The sequence below is a fragment of the Nipponia nippon genome, unplaced genomic scaffold, assembly GCF_047370975.1.
Source record: "Nipponia nippon isolate SJK-2023a ecotype South Korea unplaced genomic scaffold, ASM4737097v1 scaffold_11, whole genome shotgun sequence".
Classification (NCBI taxonomy): Eukaryota; Metazoa; Chordata; class Aves; order Pelecaniformes; family Threskiornithidae; genus Nipponia; species Nipponia nippon.
The window spans coordinates 30856985-30874499 of NW_028262302.1; the positions used below are offsets into that span (position 1 = coordinate 30856985).

The window sequence follows — 17515 nt, forward strand, 5'->3', positions numbered from 1 at the left end:
AGGTGAGAGCCCTGCTCATGGGATCACAGCCAGGCTGCTGAGAAATCTGCTTCCAGGGCTCAGAGAGGGTTTAAAGCCTGCGGTCCCACCTCACTCCGGTCCCCTGCACCGGAGGAGAGCCACTATGCAAACGCTGTGTGGTATCGCACAGCCTTCGCTAAAGAAACGAAGACAAAAGTCAAGAAAGCGCAACGTGCAGATGAGCCTCTCGCAGACCATGAGGTGGTGACCTTCTCCCAGAACAGGCTTCAACCTAGAGTAAGCTATTTAAGATGCCCATTCCTCACAGCTACTTGTCTCCTGGGGGGTTAAACTTCAGCAGTTGTTTTCTCGAAGAGGCAAGTCTTGTTTCACAAAGAAAACGCAGCCCCATTAAGCTCTTGCTGGTGCTTTTGCATGGGACTATGAGCATTTTGAGGTGGGGATGGACATTATCCACCTGGAAGAAAAGCACTGTGCTATCCCAAGGAGGGCTGCTGCAGCACCCAGAGCGGGGTTTCGGCTCCCTGCAGCCTGAAGCAGTCTCCCCTGCCCTTGGGGTGTACAGCTGCCAGCAGCCACGGAGACCATCATGCAGCCCTGTAAATTTACACAAACTTAAAGAGATTTTGTTTTCTTTGCTGCCTTGGCTCCTGAGATTTATTAACGTGGCACTAGATTTCCCCAAGAATAGTGCCTGCCAAGTCCGTTCCCACTCTCTAAAACCACATTATAAATCATACGCCAGGAGAACATCCTGAATGCTGATGGCTGGAGATTATGGCAGTGATGAGGGCTGCCAGGAAGAAAAATGGATTTTCCTCCCCTTGTCCCAGCAGAAGTGTCCAGAGACGCTGCCACCGCTGCCCTCCTGGGCTGCCGCTCCGAACAAACTGGGGTATGGTTACAGGTGCGTTCGCCATCACCACGCCGGTTGTTAACACAATTAATGAAGGGACGGTTCAGCGGTTTATAGCTCAAGATCTAACAGTGGTAGTAACAAGAAGGGCCTGCGTTAAGACAGTTTCTTCCATTAGAGCACAATAAAACTATGATTAGTTCTATATTCAGATAATAGAGAAAAACAATTTCCAGTTGCTATAAATCTTCTGAGGCTGAAGCAGTAGTGCCAAGCTACCTATTTGCTTGTTTGCTGCCTTTTGAACATTTAAGTGTGGCTGTTGTTAGCAATTTAGCTTCTCAAGACACAATGCATTTAATTAACCCCATCATGGGGGAAGCATTTGTAGGATCAGGCTGCAGAGCAAGCAATGCGGGCTGCACGCAGAGGACTCATCCGTCCTGCTCCGCCAGCACACCCCGGCACCCTGTGCGGGGCCGGCAGCACACCAGCACCAGAGGCTCCTTCCAAGGGAGGTGGACGCCGGCCCTTTGAACTGGCCCAGAGACACCCATCTGCAGGGAGCGACCACCTGCATGGTATCGAGAGCTCCCTGTTCACTGTGCATTGGGTAAGAAAGAGTGGAAAAGTTATTTGCGTAAAGATTATCCCAGTTTGATTTGTGTTGTCTAGTGAAATGGTTGGGAAGAAATTGGATGAGTTTCTGTGAATAAAGCGAGAGTGAGGGAGCACATACCAGAAAGTAGTATAATACTGGGACAAACCTCATGGGGATATGAATTAGTCATGAATTAATTCAGACTGGAAAAGACAAGAAAGCCCCCAGGCCTCGCAGGAAGGGGAGCTCTGTGTTTCCAAACGCAGTATAGGCATCAGACTGCTGGGAGACGGAGGCTGACAAGCTCCCATCCGCAGCTCTGCAACGGGACAGCGGAGACACCGGAGCAAGAAATGAAAGCTTACATCTTAAGTCTTAAGGTGTCCAGTACCTCCAGGAACCTCGTAAGGGTTGTAAGGTGCCTTAATCGGTACGTCTCTGCACAATGCTGTATTAATCTCACGCTTCAGGGTTTCTGTTTGCTAATAGAAGGGGCATAGGACAACTTTCCTTTTAGGAATAAATTCTTTCCTTTCTTTCCATCTTGGAAGGTGGCCAGCACTTGAGATGGGATGGAACACGACAGGCACCGTGCGCTCCATACCAGGAAAGCTTCAGGAGCCTGCTGTCGTGCTCATGGCCAGAGGTCACCAGGAGAGCTCCTGCTTGGGTAAATACCCTCTAGAAGTAAAAGCACCCCAGCTTCACGCATGACTTTCACCAGTGTACTGTATCATTGCAAGAGTTGAAGCTCCTGACTCGAGCTTTAAATGCCTACTTCCAAAACCAGGTCAGGACTGATTGATTTTCAGCCATACAGTAGCAAGTCTGGTAGAGCTGAGTTCATAAGAGGTTCCTTGCATTGCCCGTGGCTGAGCTACCAACTGCATCACTTCTGGGTCTTCTGCTCGTGCTCTCTCTACAGCCATGAAAGCTGATGAGAGACGTGCCAAGCTTAGGAGCACTCTCAGCTCCTGCTTCCAGGACAGGAGCCCGAGGACAAGAGCTTGGGGCGTAGGGAGAGTTTCACTGGTGTTAAGACAACAGAAGCAACGCCAGGATCCGTCTCCCAGCAGAAGCAGGCACACAGCCATACAACTGCAGCAGCCTCAAACAGACCCGTGCTCATCCCACCTATACCCTTTTTACCCACTTCTCCCACGCACGGTCCCCAGCTGAGGAGTCTCCTTATCTCTGTTCTGCTCTGCAAGGCTTCAGGTGTGGGAACAGCAGGAAGGGCTGGGGATAAATAAAAAGAGAAAGTAGTATTTTTGTTTCTTCTCAGAAGGACAGGCTCTTTCACAAAAGGCACAGAGCAGGCTATGCACAGAGGCGCAGAAAGAAGTGAGGAACAAAAGGCAAAGGAGGACCTGTTTGCCAGGAGAGAATGAAAAGCCCAGCACTTCTACATCCAGCTCTTTCAGCAGAAGAGAAAGCGAGGCAGAACAAAGGCAGAGCCTCCGCGCTGGAGCAGCCGTCTCTTCTCTGAGCAGATCCTCCCCGGTTCTGCAATCTGTTGCAGAAAGCACCCAGGAGCACACGGGGACAGGCCAGAAACAGCAGAAAGCAGCTCTCCATGCCCACGCTGAAGCCATGGTGGGGAATAACGAGCTGCAAACAGATGCAAAACACTCAGTGCCCTTTAACAGCACATTTAAGGAAGGACAGTGGGTGGGAAGGACGACCCAGCATCAGCCCAATGGATTGCTGAGGGATGTGCAAAATACAAACACCAATTAAAGAGTTAAACCCACTCACAGCACCGCATGGAGACAGACTTGGAGGAAGGGCTCCCGGCCAGGGGGTGTCCATGCAGACGCAGGTGCGCTGCAGCAGCCCGCCATCGCGGGCGCCGGGGCAGGCCAGGCCTCTGCAGTTTCTATGGCAATCCCTCACCTCCTCAGCCCGCTTCTCGGGGCGCCGAGCGCTGCTCCCCACACACCCTATTAAGGAACACTGCATTAATTTTAAACGCTTGCTTTTTTTTTTTTTGCAACAATGCCATTAGCGCTGGAAAAATTCAAAAGAGTAAAACCACAAAGAAATGTCTTCAAAACAGAGGCAGTGCCGGCAGGCAGAGCATCCCATCGCAGCACGCGCAGAGGATGGCCGTGCCGGGCGGCTGCACGCTCACCCCTGGCAGCAGCCTCCGGCCAGGCGAGCGCAGGGCTCTGCGGGCCCCGCACTCAGGCACACACGCACACATGCACCAGGGTCACTCGGTGCCCAAGCTCCTTTGCAGGTTGGCGCAGACAGCGGTGCCAGCGCTGGAGCGTGGCTGCTATCGGAGGACCACGAGTGCCACCTGCAGCGCAGCCCTCAGCACACCCATCCTCGGCACCAACCCTGCCCAGAAACTGGGCCGCTGCTGCTCAGCTCCCCGGGCTTGCAGCGGGTTTCTGTGCTGCAGTGAACCCCAGCAGGACGTGCTCAGGGCTGGCCGAGAGTCAAACCTGAACTCCCTAACAGGGAACAGCAAAGCAGGGAGTCCAGATCACATCATTTTCTTCCACTTTATTTTTTGCAGAGAGGCACTTCCACATCAGGACCAGAGGTAAAACAGAGAAGTAGAAGAGGGCAGAAGAACTGTACTGTCCCAGGTGTTTTCCAAGTTCTTGTTTTCTTTGGGATTGCTGGGAAGCTCCTCTCTGCAGCTGGACACGTGCGCCCATGCCATGGCAATTCAACACGGGAAGGCTGTGGCGAGTCAGCCCAGCCCCTGCCGGGTCTGAAGGTGACACCCGGCTGATTTAGATACTAGAGAGCAGAGTCACTGGAACCGAGACTGCCACAAGTATGAGTCCCCCAATACTCCCTCGCTTCGACTTCTCCAGGCAGCTGCAGCACTGCTGCTGCACGCACGCATCCTCCTGCGGAGCCTCCTCTCCTCAAAGCTGCTCATGAAGCTTTAACGCAGTTATGACCAGAGCTGAGCATTTCAGGTCAGCCTCAAGTCAGGAGACAAAGGATTGATGCTGTCCTCTGTCTCACCTGAAGAGACTACGCTGTTACTGTTCTCGGCAAGTTGGATGGACATTTCATCCCCACTGAGCATCTCATTTCCGAGGGACACCATTGCTCCAAGATGCCAGAGGAAGCCAAACCCACTGAAAATTTCCATCCAGCCTTTTAACCCCTAGCACAAAACTGACTTCATGAGAAATGACAATTTCGGGAGCAAATTGTACCAGCTCTGTCACTTGTGGCATAAGCATCGCAGACACGGCATTCAAGGCTGGCTTAACCCAACAGCCCCGTAGCCACCGTCCAGCCAAGGTGACGGTACAAATCAGAACAGGGTGGTGCCACGCAGACCCTTCTTCTACCCCTCCTGCCATCAGGCAACACAGAGCACTGAAACCGCTTCCTAGAGGCACTGCCAGGGGATGCCCCAGCCCCTGCACAAGCTGCCACTCATTTCCAGCCCCACCAGCGTCCCGGCTCAGCCATCCCCGGCGCAAGGCAGGACCGGTGCAGGAAGAAACAGGCGCTTTCAAAGACTCCACCGCCAAGACATCTTCCACAGTTTCTTCTCTTGTGCCCTCGCAATCCTCACAAGAGCCCCCTGCCTAAGGCAGGCTGTGGTCCTCCTTCCCCAGGATGGCCGTGCCCCAGCCAGGAGGGCCACCGGGGCCCACAGAGACCCTGCAAGCGCATCTTCTCAATCCAAGTGAGCTGAACAGAGAAACCTTCTCTGAAACATCACGCCAGCTACTCCAGCACACTAATTCTTTTCAGGATTATTGTCTTCAGGGATTAATGTCTCAAAGTTTAAAAGATCACCCCATGCCAGTGTTATGGCTTGGAAACATCTCGGTGTCTGTTAGCATTACAGGTGATGCTGGCATTGGTTCCAGGCCAATAATCCAGGAATTATTGCAGAAGAGCCTTGTTATGCAAATATACCAACAAGGGAAGGGGTGTGATGTTCATCTGGCTGAGCTGCATCTTTGCAGTCCTTGATCATTTGAAGCTGACACGAGCCACAGCCACCCACAGACAAAAAGTGCAATGGCTGCAGCCCGGTGCACTCTGGTGAGGTGAAGGGGCAGTGCTTTGCATTTCTTTCAAATCCCATTTTTCACATACACCCACAATTCAACTGGTGGGAGCAGCTGTAAGAACTAAGGTAAAATTAGTTCCAGCTGTAAAACATCTGCTGTTGTTAAGGAAAAAGGACTGCCAAAAGCCATCACTGCTGTCTTCTGCACACCTGCATGATGGATTTGCATCCATCTCTTCATACAAAAGGATACAAAATGGCTTGGAAACTCCAGCATCTCTGCATCAGAGAAAGGTCACCCAGACAAAGTGAAGCAGAAGGAGCCAGTTTTGGAGGCATTAAGATATTTAAAGAATTAATAAATAAATAAAACCAGCTACACTGGACTGTCTCCTCATGCCGACCATTTCTCAGGGAGCTCACGCTGCCATACCAGAGAGGACTGGCAAGGCTCACCCAACATTAATGCCCATCAGCTCTCCATGCCATAGCACACCTGCAAGCACCGGGCAGGGGGACGGAGAGATGAGGTGGTTGCACATGCAGGGGGGAAGGAGTGAAAAGTCCATTTAGCAGCTTCCACTCAAGCAGACAGGAGAAGCACGGGAGCAGCCAGGACACCAAGTGACGGCTGTATAGACCGTATGTAACAGACATGCACATATCCCTCTCTGAACCCTCCACACTGTGCTGCAGCTAACTGCTTGGGGAATACAGACACCCTATTGCTCCCCGAATACATAAAACCATCGCTAAAATGGCGGTGTTCCCTTCCACCTGCATTTCAAATGCCCAGGTGCTCATTTCAGCACACAAATACAGAAAGCTCTGCTTCAAGATGCGAATAGTTTCTGCGCTGCCAGAACAGTCGTGTGCAATACAGTGCAGAGGTACAGTCAGGCCAGCTGCACTTACTCGTGTTTATCAACTTCACCCAGGAAGGGCAGTGAGGAGTGGTACGTCTGTGGTGTGCCCTCGCCCTCCAGCCACCTCTGCCACGCGGTGCTCACCCATCCCCAGCCCTTCTCCCCTCTGCCCGCTGCTGGAGCACAGCCGTCGCCCACCTCCCCGGCCAGACCCCAGCCCCTCGGCTCCGTGGGCACCACGGGCACGCCGCGACGGACACCCCCGTCCCCATCCAGCGCAGAACGCTGGTAAATGGTTTGCTCCTCTGCTTTTTAATAGCAAAACCCGTTCTGCGGGAGCGGCCACTAGCAGAGTCAGGCAGCGGAGCCAGGAGACAAGGTGTGCGGGAGCCGGCTGCGTGCTGCTCCGAGCAACACGAGTTTATTTTAGCACAGAGAGCAAGCGAAGGCAGCGCAAGGAGTTCCCTGTACACAGTTCTGCCTTGATGTTCTGCAAACAAAAAGGGGGCAAGCTAGTTGTCCTGGTTTCAGCTGGGATAGAGTTAATTTTCTTCTTAGTAGCTGGTATAGTGCTGTGTTTTGGATTTAGTATGAGAATAATGTTGATAACACACTGATGTTTTAGTTGTTGCTAAGTAGTGGTTACACCAGTCAAGGACTTTTCAGCTTCCCATGCTCTGCATGGCGTACAAGAAGCTGGGAGGGGGCACAGCCAGGGGGCCTGACCCACATTGGCCACAGGGCTATTCCACACCATATGACGTCATGCTCAGTATATAACTGGGGCGAGTTGGCCGGGGGGGGAAGGGATTGCTGCTCAGGAACAGGCTGGGCATCAGTCAGGGGGTGGTGAGCAATTGTGTCGTATATCACTTGCTTGGTACATTATTATTGTATTATATTATTATTATTATTATTATTACTACCACTACTACTATCATTCTATTTTATTTTACTTCAATTATTAAACTGTTCTTATCTCAACCCAGGAGTTGTCTGACTTTCACCCTTCCAATTCTCTCCCCCACCCCATTGGGGGGGAGTGAGTGAGCGGCTGTGTGGTTCATAGTTGCTGGCTGGGGTTAAACCACGACACTAGTAAAGGACTTTTTAAAATCAATGGCAGCCAATCTACATCAATTCAGACATGTGGGTCCATGTACATTTTCATTAAAATATCTAGTTTTCCACAGATTAAAAAAAAAGATAAAACCACCACACAGGAGCCAATTTAGCTATGCATAGGAGTTGCACCTCACTGCAGCTGTTTGGGTCAAATATTTTTAGCAGGATTTCAGAATACATATGTATCATCACGATATTTAAATAAAAATCCTGGGTATTTCTAATATTAATCTCTGAAAGTGACAGCCAGATCACTTTCAACTTCTCTGTGGGAGAGGGAACATAACAGGTACTCTACACATGAGCAGCTGTATTTTAAATAGGCAATAATATTTAACATAGACATCTTCAACAGCATTGGAAGGAAACTGAGGCTTTCCCACTTTCCATCCAAACCCCGAGGCAGCGCCACTGGAGGCGGACGCAGAGGGCACCTGCGACGCATCCCTGCGGCCAGGCACGGCCAGCGGCACGCAGGACCCCGCACCAGCATCACCAGCTCCAGCCCCCCCGAGACCTGGGCAGCGCTGGCTGCTCCCCAGGGTACCTCCAGGGAACAAAACAGCCCCGCTCAGGAACACTCGGTCGGTATATAAAACAAGGCAAAGCACCCTGGCGGGGAGAAATCACACTGGCAGTGAAGTAATAACATATATACACAAATAAAACTCCTCACAGCCAGCCCAGCTCTTGCCTCTCCCCCTGTGCCCCAGCTCCTGCATGCCAGCACGACCCCCTCGTCACCCGGGCCAAACCCGGCCTTCCTCTCCCTCCCAGGAGCACAACCCAAAAACAACAACGGGGAACAAACTACTGAAAAGATGTTAAAACACCATCGGTTGTCCACCCAGTGATACGAGACATGGTTGTGGCAAGAGTGATTATTTTGCTCAGCACTTACTCAGGACAGTTCAGCAGCCCTATTGCTGCACACTGCAGACAACAGCTGTCGGCTGCCTTTGCACCCAAGAGTTAACTGATTATTTTTTATTTTTTTTAACTCAAAAGAGCTAAGTGTGCTAAGTGTGCTCGGGGTGGCAAAGTCGCTCTGTTTCTTCCCCCCTCTCCAGCCAGCATCACCTGGGCGTCCCGTCCCCCCCCAGGCCCCGGGGATGCCGGTGGGACACACGCCGGAGCTCTGCAGTGCCTGTCCGACCTCGTGCTGTGCCGAGCAATTCCACTGCAGCCTGTCGAGCTAGATATTCCTTCCTCCCTTTAGCAAGGACAGAAGTAACTTTCAAATAATAGACCTTCTCCAAAAAGTACCATTTTGATGAACCAACATCTGCCAGTGAATAAAGCAGTTTGTGAAATGGTTTCCAACCAGTTCGATTTAAACCCACCGTCACTGGGGGCTCCCAGAGGGAAGCCTGTAAGGTGCCTTGGGTAGAAGACATAACTGCTGCTGCAGAATGGAAATGCCAGGCAATTAAACCCTCTTCTGCCTAACAAAGAAAAGTACGTGAAGCACTGACTGCTTGAAGATAAAGCCAGAAATGTTCAAATCACACGAGGCACATTTTTAACCACCAGAATGATTGCAATAAACGCTGAATGGAATGGCGATTTCTCTTTCTCAGTCTCTGCAGGCCACGTTCGGATAGCTTTCAGGAAAGGTGCTTCACAAACGCACAAGTTACCAGGGTTCACGCAGGCAGTAAAGTTCAATTGCCTGTGATTGCAGCTAAGTCACATTAAATAATCTTATTTTCCCCTGACTTTGAACTCTCCCAGTCTGAATAATGTATTTGTTACCTCCAAGTACTTCTAGGTAACAGGAAAACAAGAAAAAACCCACAAAAATCCAAACCACTGTCTGCAGACTGCAGCTCCCGCCATCAGCACTTGCAGGTGGAGTTTGTGCTGCCAAGTCCTCCGCTAATTTCGCAGCACCATCACATGCCCCCTCCTGCAGGACCGAATGAGCTCCCGAACAGCAGAAACCTGGGAAACCAAGTCTGGCATCGCGCTTCGTCCCTCTGCAGCCGATTCTGAAGAGGGGGTGCAAGCCCAGCCCAACGGGTGCGACACCTCCAAACCCAGCGGAGTGCAGACCTCCTGGCGCGTAGCTACGCAGACCCCAGCCACTCCTCACGGGGAGGCCGATTTCAAATAAAGGATTCCAGCTTTATTACTACTGCATTTTACTGCTTTTTAATGATCCATTAACCACAACAAGAACAATACAGAAGCGTTTACTAAAGAGTTTGTGAACTATTTCATTATTTCCTGGGGTATCTAGCTCTTCAATTCATCTGCAGATTGTTCCTCTTTCAGGCTTCATCCCAATTCGTGTCAACGCAGTAACTGACCCGTGTTATCCCACACGGTTTGAGCTTTCTAACATTTAAAATGAAATGCCTTGCCGGGGTGGTGTGCCGCAGGGCCGGCACAGCGGGGGGAACCCCAGCAGCAGCAGAGCAGCCCTGCTGCCACGGAGGGCTGGGCACGTCAGGAATCCTTGAACCGCCACGCACCCGCCTACCCTGTCCCACCCGCCGCTGCTGCGGGTGGGTGCCTGCGGTAGGAGTACAGCACTTCCAGAAGGCTCTCTTCATCCCCAGAAAGAAATCGGGAATCACCCTGCTCAGAGGGCAGCAAACGGAAGATGAAATTGGTGTCTCTTGACCAGACATGGGGTGAGGGAATGGGCATGTCCTTCTTCCCATCCTCCTTTTCTTGCTTTCCTCTTCAGAGACATAAGTATAAACTCAGCATTAGCAGATCTAGGGCATCTAGTAGGTCCCGAGGACCCATTTAGAGTTAACGTTACCATTAGTATAACCCCAGAAATCAGGAGTAATGGATGCTCTGCAAAGCCACTTGGATTTCCTGAGCAAGGAGATCTGATGCACTCCTTACGCATCCCATTTCTGCCTCAGTAAAGTTGGTCCATGTGCTTTCAATAAACCACTTCATAACACTTAGCCATTGGAAACCTAATTAGTTATATCTGCTGAAGGCTTAAACTCAGTCTGTCTGCCAGGGCGAGAGCTGGATGGATTCCTAAGAGCATCACTGTCTGATGGAGGGCCAAGCAAAGCTCCCTGAGCGTACTTGTCACGCTCATCCCTCCTGTCCAAACTAAGCTGGTGGGCTGAATGCAATCTATGCAAGAAGTTTTACAGAAGTGACAGGGGTTTTTTAATCCCCATTGATTTGTTGCAAAACAGGAAGCATCAGAATAGCTTCCGTGGAGAAGTGGATTATTTCCCCAAATCCCTCCCGCCCTTCAGTTAAATCTTCCTGGAGAGGAAAAAAAACCCAACGAAATCATTTAACCTTTTTCTTAAAGAAGGAAAGATTTCAAGCCACACAGCTTTGAAACAGTTTCTTTCTCAGATCCTTTTCTAAGGTGAAATTATTGACTCATCACTTACTGCCTGGCTGGGCAGGGGGAGAAGAAAAGGAATTAACCGCTGCAGGCCCTGCCAGCGCACCGCTTGGGCAGGCTGTGCGGTGACTTCGCGAGGCCAGAGAGGAGTAGGCTGGAGAGAGGATGGGAGTGGGCACCTTAGCCCAGCCTTGCCAGAGCCCTGCTGCAAGACCTTGGCCCTTCTGTCCCTTGTGCCTCAGTTTCCCCATCGGTCAGCACACTTGATGAGCCTGTCTCCTTTCAAAGAGCACGCTGGGCTCTGCGGATGAACCCTGCCACACAGGGAGGAGTTTCCTTCTGTAACCAAACGGTGCATTCTTCTCCATAGCAAAGGAAATAAAATGCCAGTTTGAGCATTATATAGCTCGACAGTCTCCAGGAAAGTGACACGTTCCTGATGTTCTCCAGAAGGCCGACTCAAGCCCCACGTGGTGCAGCAGATGCTGGTCCCGGGTGAGGCTGCCCAGGGGAGCGGTGCTCCGTGCTGGTGACGTTCCTGTGGCCAGACACTGCGCACCCTTTCCCAGGCCAGCTGCCCACCCGCCGCTCCCTGACCCCCGCGCTGGGCCGAGCCAGAGGGCTGTGCCCAGGCCTGGGGGGATCTGCACATTGAACCAGCAGCAGTTATTAAGCTCTGTCTTTAAGGAAGCAGCAAGCGAGATGGGCTCCTGCGCCTGACTTCCCCAGGAAGGGCTGGGAGGAGGACTTAAAGAAAGGCTTTACTTGGTCCCTTGAGGGCCCTGCTGGCAGATCAGCTGAATCCCAGGGCTGGTGAAGAAGATACCCAGACCCGCTCCTGCTCGGGCTGTCCCTGCCCAGCAGCACAGAAAGCTGCCTCCCTTTCCACTGGAGGAATCCAGAGCTGCAGCACTGAGGGCCCAGCTTCTGTGATTAGACTGTAATTTGCACTTGGATAATTACTCTTAACACAGATATCCAGGGAGAAAAGCAAGGAAACCCATCCAGTCAGTGAGGCCCCTGAAGAGCAGCACAGCCTTAGGAAGGCGGTGCAGGTGGGGACAGGAGATGAGAGCCTCCAGCCTTAAGGCTTCTGGGTGCCCTGTGCCTGCTGTCCCTACTTCATGAGCCTCAGACACCCCCAAGCCTGCCTGTCCCCTTCATCTTGAGCAGCTTGGGACGGACACTTCTGCCGTCCCTCGAGCACAGCCCCAGCCAGCAGCTCTGGGGGAAAAGCTGTTTTGGTGACGACCAAACCCAAGTCCTTGCAACCTGGCAGTTACGCCCCATGCTAGAGACCACATGAATTTGCCAGCAGGAATAACATGCTATTTCCAACCGATAGAAGTATTTTCCTAAGCTTGGGTAACCCCAAGACAGACACTGCCTCCCATACCCAAGACAGCAGCGTCCTACGTTGTGAGCCATCGCGCATGCAAAGGCTTCTTCCACATCAGTACGGTTCAGCAGGGCTAACGCTCCCCAGCAGATGAGATCTTTAACTCTCAGATATCACCCAGGTCTCGACACCCAAAGGGTTCATTTGCTGACAAACCACCCAGGCTGAAAATAGATTTTTATGACTCTTACTAAGAATTCAAAACTCAAATTATGGTATAGACACCGTCAAAAAACTGCCAGTTCTTCCCTGGCGATGACTGGGTTTCCCGAGCGCGGGTACTGCAGAGAGGTTCTTGCCAAGCTTCCTTAAACAAACCCAGTTCTGCATCAGTATCTGCCCTTCACTTGGTTAAACATAAATGACGGCTCGGTGCGAGGGTCAGCGGGGGAAGATGCATGCCCACAGCTGGCCCACCGCTTACAGAAAAGGCAGGAGTCACAACTTACATTTCTTATCAATAAAAGCCTTCAACGATTAGAACTATGCAGTAAAACACAAGAAAAGGTTGGGTTTTCCTAAGGGACCATCCTTTGATACTTAAGCCAATTTTATTTAAACCTGTAAATTACCATTTTCAAAAAAAAGCAGCCCAGAGAAAGCAAAGCTTATTTTAATGGCAAATCCTAAAATCTTTTCAAATCTCTCAAGCAATATTTATCTGTTTGGAAGAATATTGGTAATGATTATGCTAATAAAATCAATTTGTGACAATTACTTAACTTCTACCATTCTTGGAATTAAAGTTTTATGTTATATTTTCTTCTAAATCAAGTAATTGATCCTCACATGAATTAGAATTATACCAGCTCACAAAATCCACAGACTAATTGAATAGTTAACCAAGTGTTCAATAAACTTCACACCTTAGTATCATACCCGTTAAAACTGCTTAATTAGATTTTGCTCCTTGCATAAATAGCTGTAAATGGAGACTGCTTAGTTTCACTTTTCATTTAACTTTATTCTCAAAGCACATTAACAAAATAACTAAGTGCTTATCAGGTAACTTTACATTTTTCACAACATAGTGCTGATTACAACAGCTGAAAGATTATAAAATACTTTTAAGTGCTTATCAATCAGCTCTACTACAGCCGAAGTCTCCACGAGCGTGGACCTCGTACACTTAGACTCAGCTCAGCAAAGCACTTAAGCGACTGCTCAGCCCCTGCTTAAGCTATCAGTATGTAAGCAAGAGCTCTGCCGAACCACAGCTCTCCCCATTCGCATCCTCAAGGATTGCGGCGGGTTTATTGCCTTAAGCCTTTTCAGGACTTTGCCTTCTGTTCTCCACACCCACACCTTGTCTAACTCTGCTGTATTTTATTCACCTTTTAAAACTTTACCATACAATATTCTCCTTCCCCTGTTTTCATCCATTTTTTCTTGAGCAGGAAAGCTGTGTGTGTGTTGTATTTGGGGCATCCCTGCCGGCCCCTGCCTTTGCACCCCAAGACGGCCAGAGCAGTTTGCCTTTTCAGCCCACAGCGGGCAGGCGTGTTCCCATCAGACACCCCCGGATTACACGACTAGAAATTTACCTTTAAAAGCCACCCATCTCAACAGCAACACAGACCATGCAATCATTCATTTCGAGTTTTGCCATTATATTTCCCCCCCAATATTTTTCTCCGGCAGGCAGCAGAGCAGCCTGAAGGACCAGCGGTGCCCCCCAGCTCGGCACGGGCAGCGCAGTTACCAGGGGAGCGCGCCCCAGCAGGAGATCAGCGTGCAATGCTGAAGAAGAAAGCAGCAGACCAGCAAACAAAGCTCCTCGCCAGTCTGACCAGAATGAAACTTCCTCAGCCCTTTTCGAAGTTTCCCCAGGACACGCAAGCAAGACCCGCCAACCCAGCAGCTAGAAAGTCTGCATTACCTCCGTGCCATCATCCGCGCTCTCCCCTCAGCCGGCCACGGTTGCTCCACAGGAAGGTTGGGCAAAAGTTAAAGCGTGGAGCAGAAACACGCATCCCTCTGGGGGAGCGTGCAGACAGCACCTCCGCCTCCGGAGGGGGCTCAGCTGATGCCCTAAAGGCTGGGGTTTGCTACTGCCCCAGTGCAGACAAAAGGCAATCCTCCACAGCAGCAGCGCGAGGTCCGCAGTGACCCGCAGGCCACCCACTCTCCAGTCTTCACCTTGATGCTACTTCACACTCCACAGTTTGGGTACAGTGGTGTACGGCATTTAACAGAGCTCAGCACTCCTCCTTCTCGGCGCCCTCCATACCTCTTCCCACCTCGCACCAGCGCGGCAGCTTCACAGCGTGGCATGCTCCTTCCCATCCAGCAGTTTCCCCAGTACCCAGCCCAACAAAACCAGCACGCAGCCTTCCCCTGCATCTCTGACTTCATCTTCCACCAAAGCCCTTTCTAAAGGGCTTTCCCAGGCCCCACGCTGACACCAGAGTCAGTAAGGAGCCATCTCCTTGCCCACACGCTTGGGAGAACATCCCCAGGTTTGCTCAGCCAGCGTCCCCACCAAAAGCTTTCTCTCCCAGGCCGATGGGGCAGGCGGCAGTTGACAGAGAGCTGATGACTGCCCAGAGCCCCACCTGCGGCCGGCTGAGATGGAAGCAGGGGAACTGGCTCCAGTCTGAGGCTCCTCTCTGCTAACTGCTTTGTCAGAGGTTTGTTGTTATTTTTAACATGTTTATTATTAATTACTACCCCTCCTCTTTTATTTTTGACATTCATCCATAGCGTAACTGGTGTGTCAGCCTCAAAGTTGTTATCTTTTCAGAGAGACTATTATAAATTCACTTCCACCATAACATCTTATAGACATTGCTCACATTAGGTATAAAAATTTTATGGAATGTACTAAAGTTGGTGCACACAGCAGCAGTTTTTCAAACATAAACATCTTGGACACTTTAGAGATATTTCTTTCTAAAGACCAAGCAGCATTTGGTCACACTGAGAACTGCATGCCAGGAAAATATACATTTTAATTAAATTAAAAAAAAAAATAGTCAAGCACAGCTCTAAAATAGCTTTTGAAACTAGACACATATTGATTTTTTTATCCTGTACAAAAATTCATTGTGCAAACAATGTGCTTGTAGCGCAATTAATATCGTGTCTTTCAAGGATATCGAAATAACTGCTTCAGAAGGAGGAATTCAGGAAGAAAGTACGAGCAAGCTTCACTTACGCACCGAGAGTCGTGGGCAGTTCCCGCAAAGCCTGGCATTGCCAGGCCAACGCACAGCTCTCCCCCCAGGTCCCCAGGGCACTGGTGGCATCGCTGGGAAGATGCTGGGCAGGCACCATGCTGATGCCTAGCAAGAACACCTGCGTGGGAGCAATTTTTAACATAGCCTGGGGTTCATTAATTCAACACAGAGCAGCTGGCTGCTCCCCTCTCACCTCTGCAGAGGGCACACAGGTGTGTGCGTTACAGACGTCCCGGTGAAACCCGTGTACCTGCTGCTCCGCTGCGTCGAACACGCACAAAAGCGAAGTGATCCAAAGGTGCGAGTCTGAAGTGAATAAATTAGAGCACTCTCGGTAATTGTGTGGATCTTCTCATACAGAAGTATTTTAGTGCTCTTAGTTCATGTGTAGCTTAATTCCCTCAATCTGTATTTGAACCTTTTATCTTCTTATTTTCTCATGCTGCCCTTGCTCCTTATTCTCTTTCAAGAAGGGTTTTGCAGAGATGCTCACTCTTGGTCATTGCAAAATCTTGCACGCAAGAATCCTCAGAGCTTCGTAGCAATGTGAGCAAAGCTGAATATGATTTTTTAGGACAATGTAGCACCTAAATAAGGATATCATCTGCACACAGCCTCTCCCCTCACCAAAGCTGGCCCTTACTCCCCCTCCAGCATCAAACTTTTTCATTTGGGATGGTGAATTCACCAGTGCCCCAGACAAAGGCTGTCACTAGCCACCTTTTTACTGCTTTTTGGGAGTTGTTGGCCATATTTCAATAAACTTTTCTTTTTCTTTCAGAGCAGACTGCAAAATGTTCTATATTAACCATGGAACTCATTTTGAAAAAAAAAAAAAAAAATCTTTTGTCAGCTCTACAATGCTAAAATCACACCACATTTCCTCCCTGCAAAATCATTGCTTCACATTTACATTGTCGCCATGTACAGGCCGACAAAACCCACATCAGAAAGTGAAGTGGGAAAAGGGTCTATAGTTGTTCCTGGATTTTTTATTGATTTGTTGATGCCTGTTCTCAATAAAACTCAGTAAGTGCCACCCGTAGGGTGGGCTGGGGGAGGAGGAGAAGCCTAGCAGCCGAGCTGCAGGCAGTGGGAAGGGCAGGTACCGGCGCGCCTGCCCGGCGCCCAGAGCCGGCCGCTGACGCGAGGCCGCTGAGCGGAGCAGAGGACAGAGGCAGCCGGGAGCCCTTCACTCACCTACGGGCATTTGGGTAGGGATGGGCGGTCCGGGAGTGAGTGTGCACCAAGCCGTGCTGCAATCAGCAAGCAAAAGAAAGTGAGAAGACCGATAAAGAGCATGATAACTGCCCCTACTTGCAGGGAAATACAGTCAACTGTAGAGGAAGGGCCCAGGACTCTGGGCCTATAGAAGCAGCTTCAAATGATGTAAGATTAGGTGTTGAAAGATATAAAGTGAACGTACCCAGGACTGGTGGGGTAGGGCAGAGCCCTGTCAGGGTGCCGAGTCCCTTCCGCAGGCCTCCCTCTTTGGGAGCGCTGCAAGTCCTGTCCGCGGAGCTCAAGGGGAGGTCGTGCGCGGCACCTCACCCACCCAGGGCGGACAGGGTCCAGTGCACAAAGCGGCGGGACTCTGCTTGGGAGGGTGGGCAGGGCAGGGCTGCCTTGCCTGTTTCTGATAGCATATAGGAGGTTTTTTATTTACTCGTAAAATAATCCTGGCAATAAACTGACACGGGAACTCTAGCCATTTGGGAATGGCAAATCCCTGCACAGGAACAGCAGCCACCAACAGGCGCTGCCCGTGGTCCTCCCGGGCTTTCAGGAGCGCAGTGCAAACCCTGCTGCTACCACCAGGTTAGACACGGGAGGTGCTCAGAGACATGCCCCAGGGGATGAGTATCCTGGCAGACAGTCCTGCCTGCTGCGTTAGCAAGCAGCGAGGACGTGAGAAGCAGCCCTCTACGCTCTCCTCCTCCAGCACGTGCCATTTTCAAGTGGCTGCATCGCTGTGAACTCTCTCAGCCCAGCGGAGACGTTCACCTGGAGTCTGCACAGCACCAAGAGCAAACAAGGTCTCACTTGGTGACTACAGCTGACTCGTACCTCTGCTCATGGGTTATGCTATGTCTGGTCAATCTGTTTTTTTTATATCTGCGTTTCAGTGGGGAGTGAGTTGCTTTCCACACAATTGCAATTTCGCATTAAC

The 17515-nt window shown here is 50.7% G+C and overlaps 1 long non-coding RNA gene across 2 annotated transcripts; it reads right to left on the bottom strand.

Moving 5' to 3' along the window:
• Nucleotides 1-563: 563 nt before the first annotated feature.
• Nucleotides 564-15446, bottom strand: LOC148056948 (uncharacterized). 2 transcript variants are annotated; one of them, XR_015702182.1, is made up of 5 exons: nucleotides 15328-15446; nucleotides 3198-3382; nucleotides 2810-3050; nucleotides 2593-2678; nucleotides 564-989 (listed from the first exon to the last, which is right to left on the bottom strand). It is a non-coding gene; the product is annotated as an uncharacterized LOC148056948 (long non-coding RNA). The 2 variants fall into 2 exon arrangements; XR_015702181.1 differs by having other exon boundaries at nucleotides 564-2678.
• Nucleotides 15447-17515: the final 2069 nt, after the last annotated feature.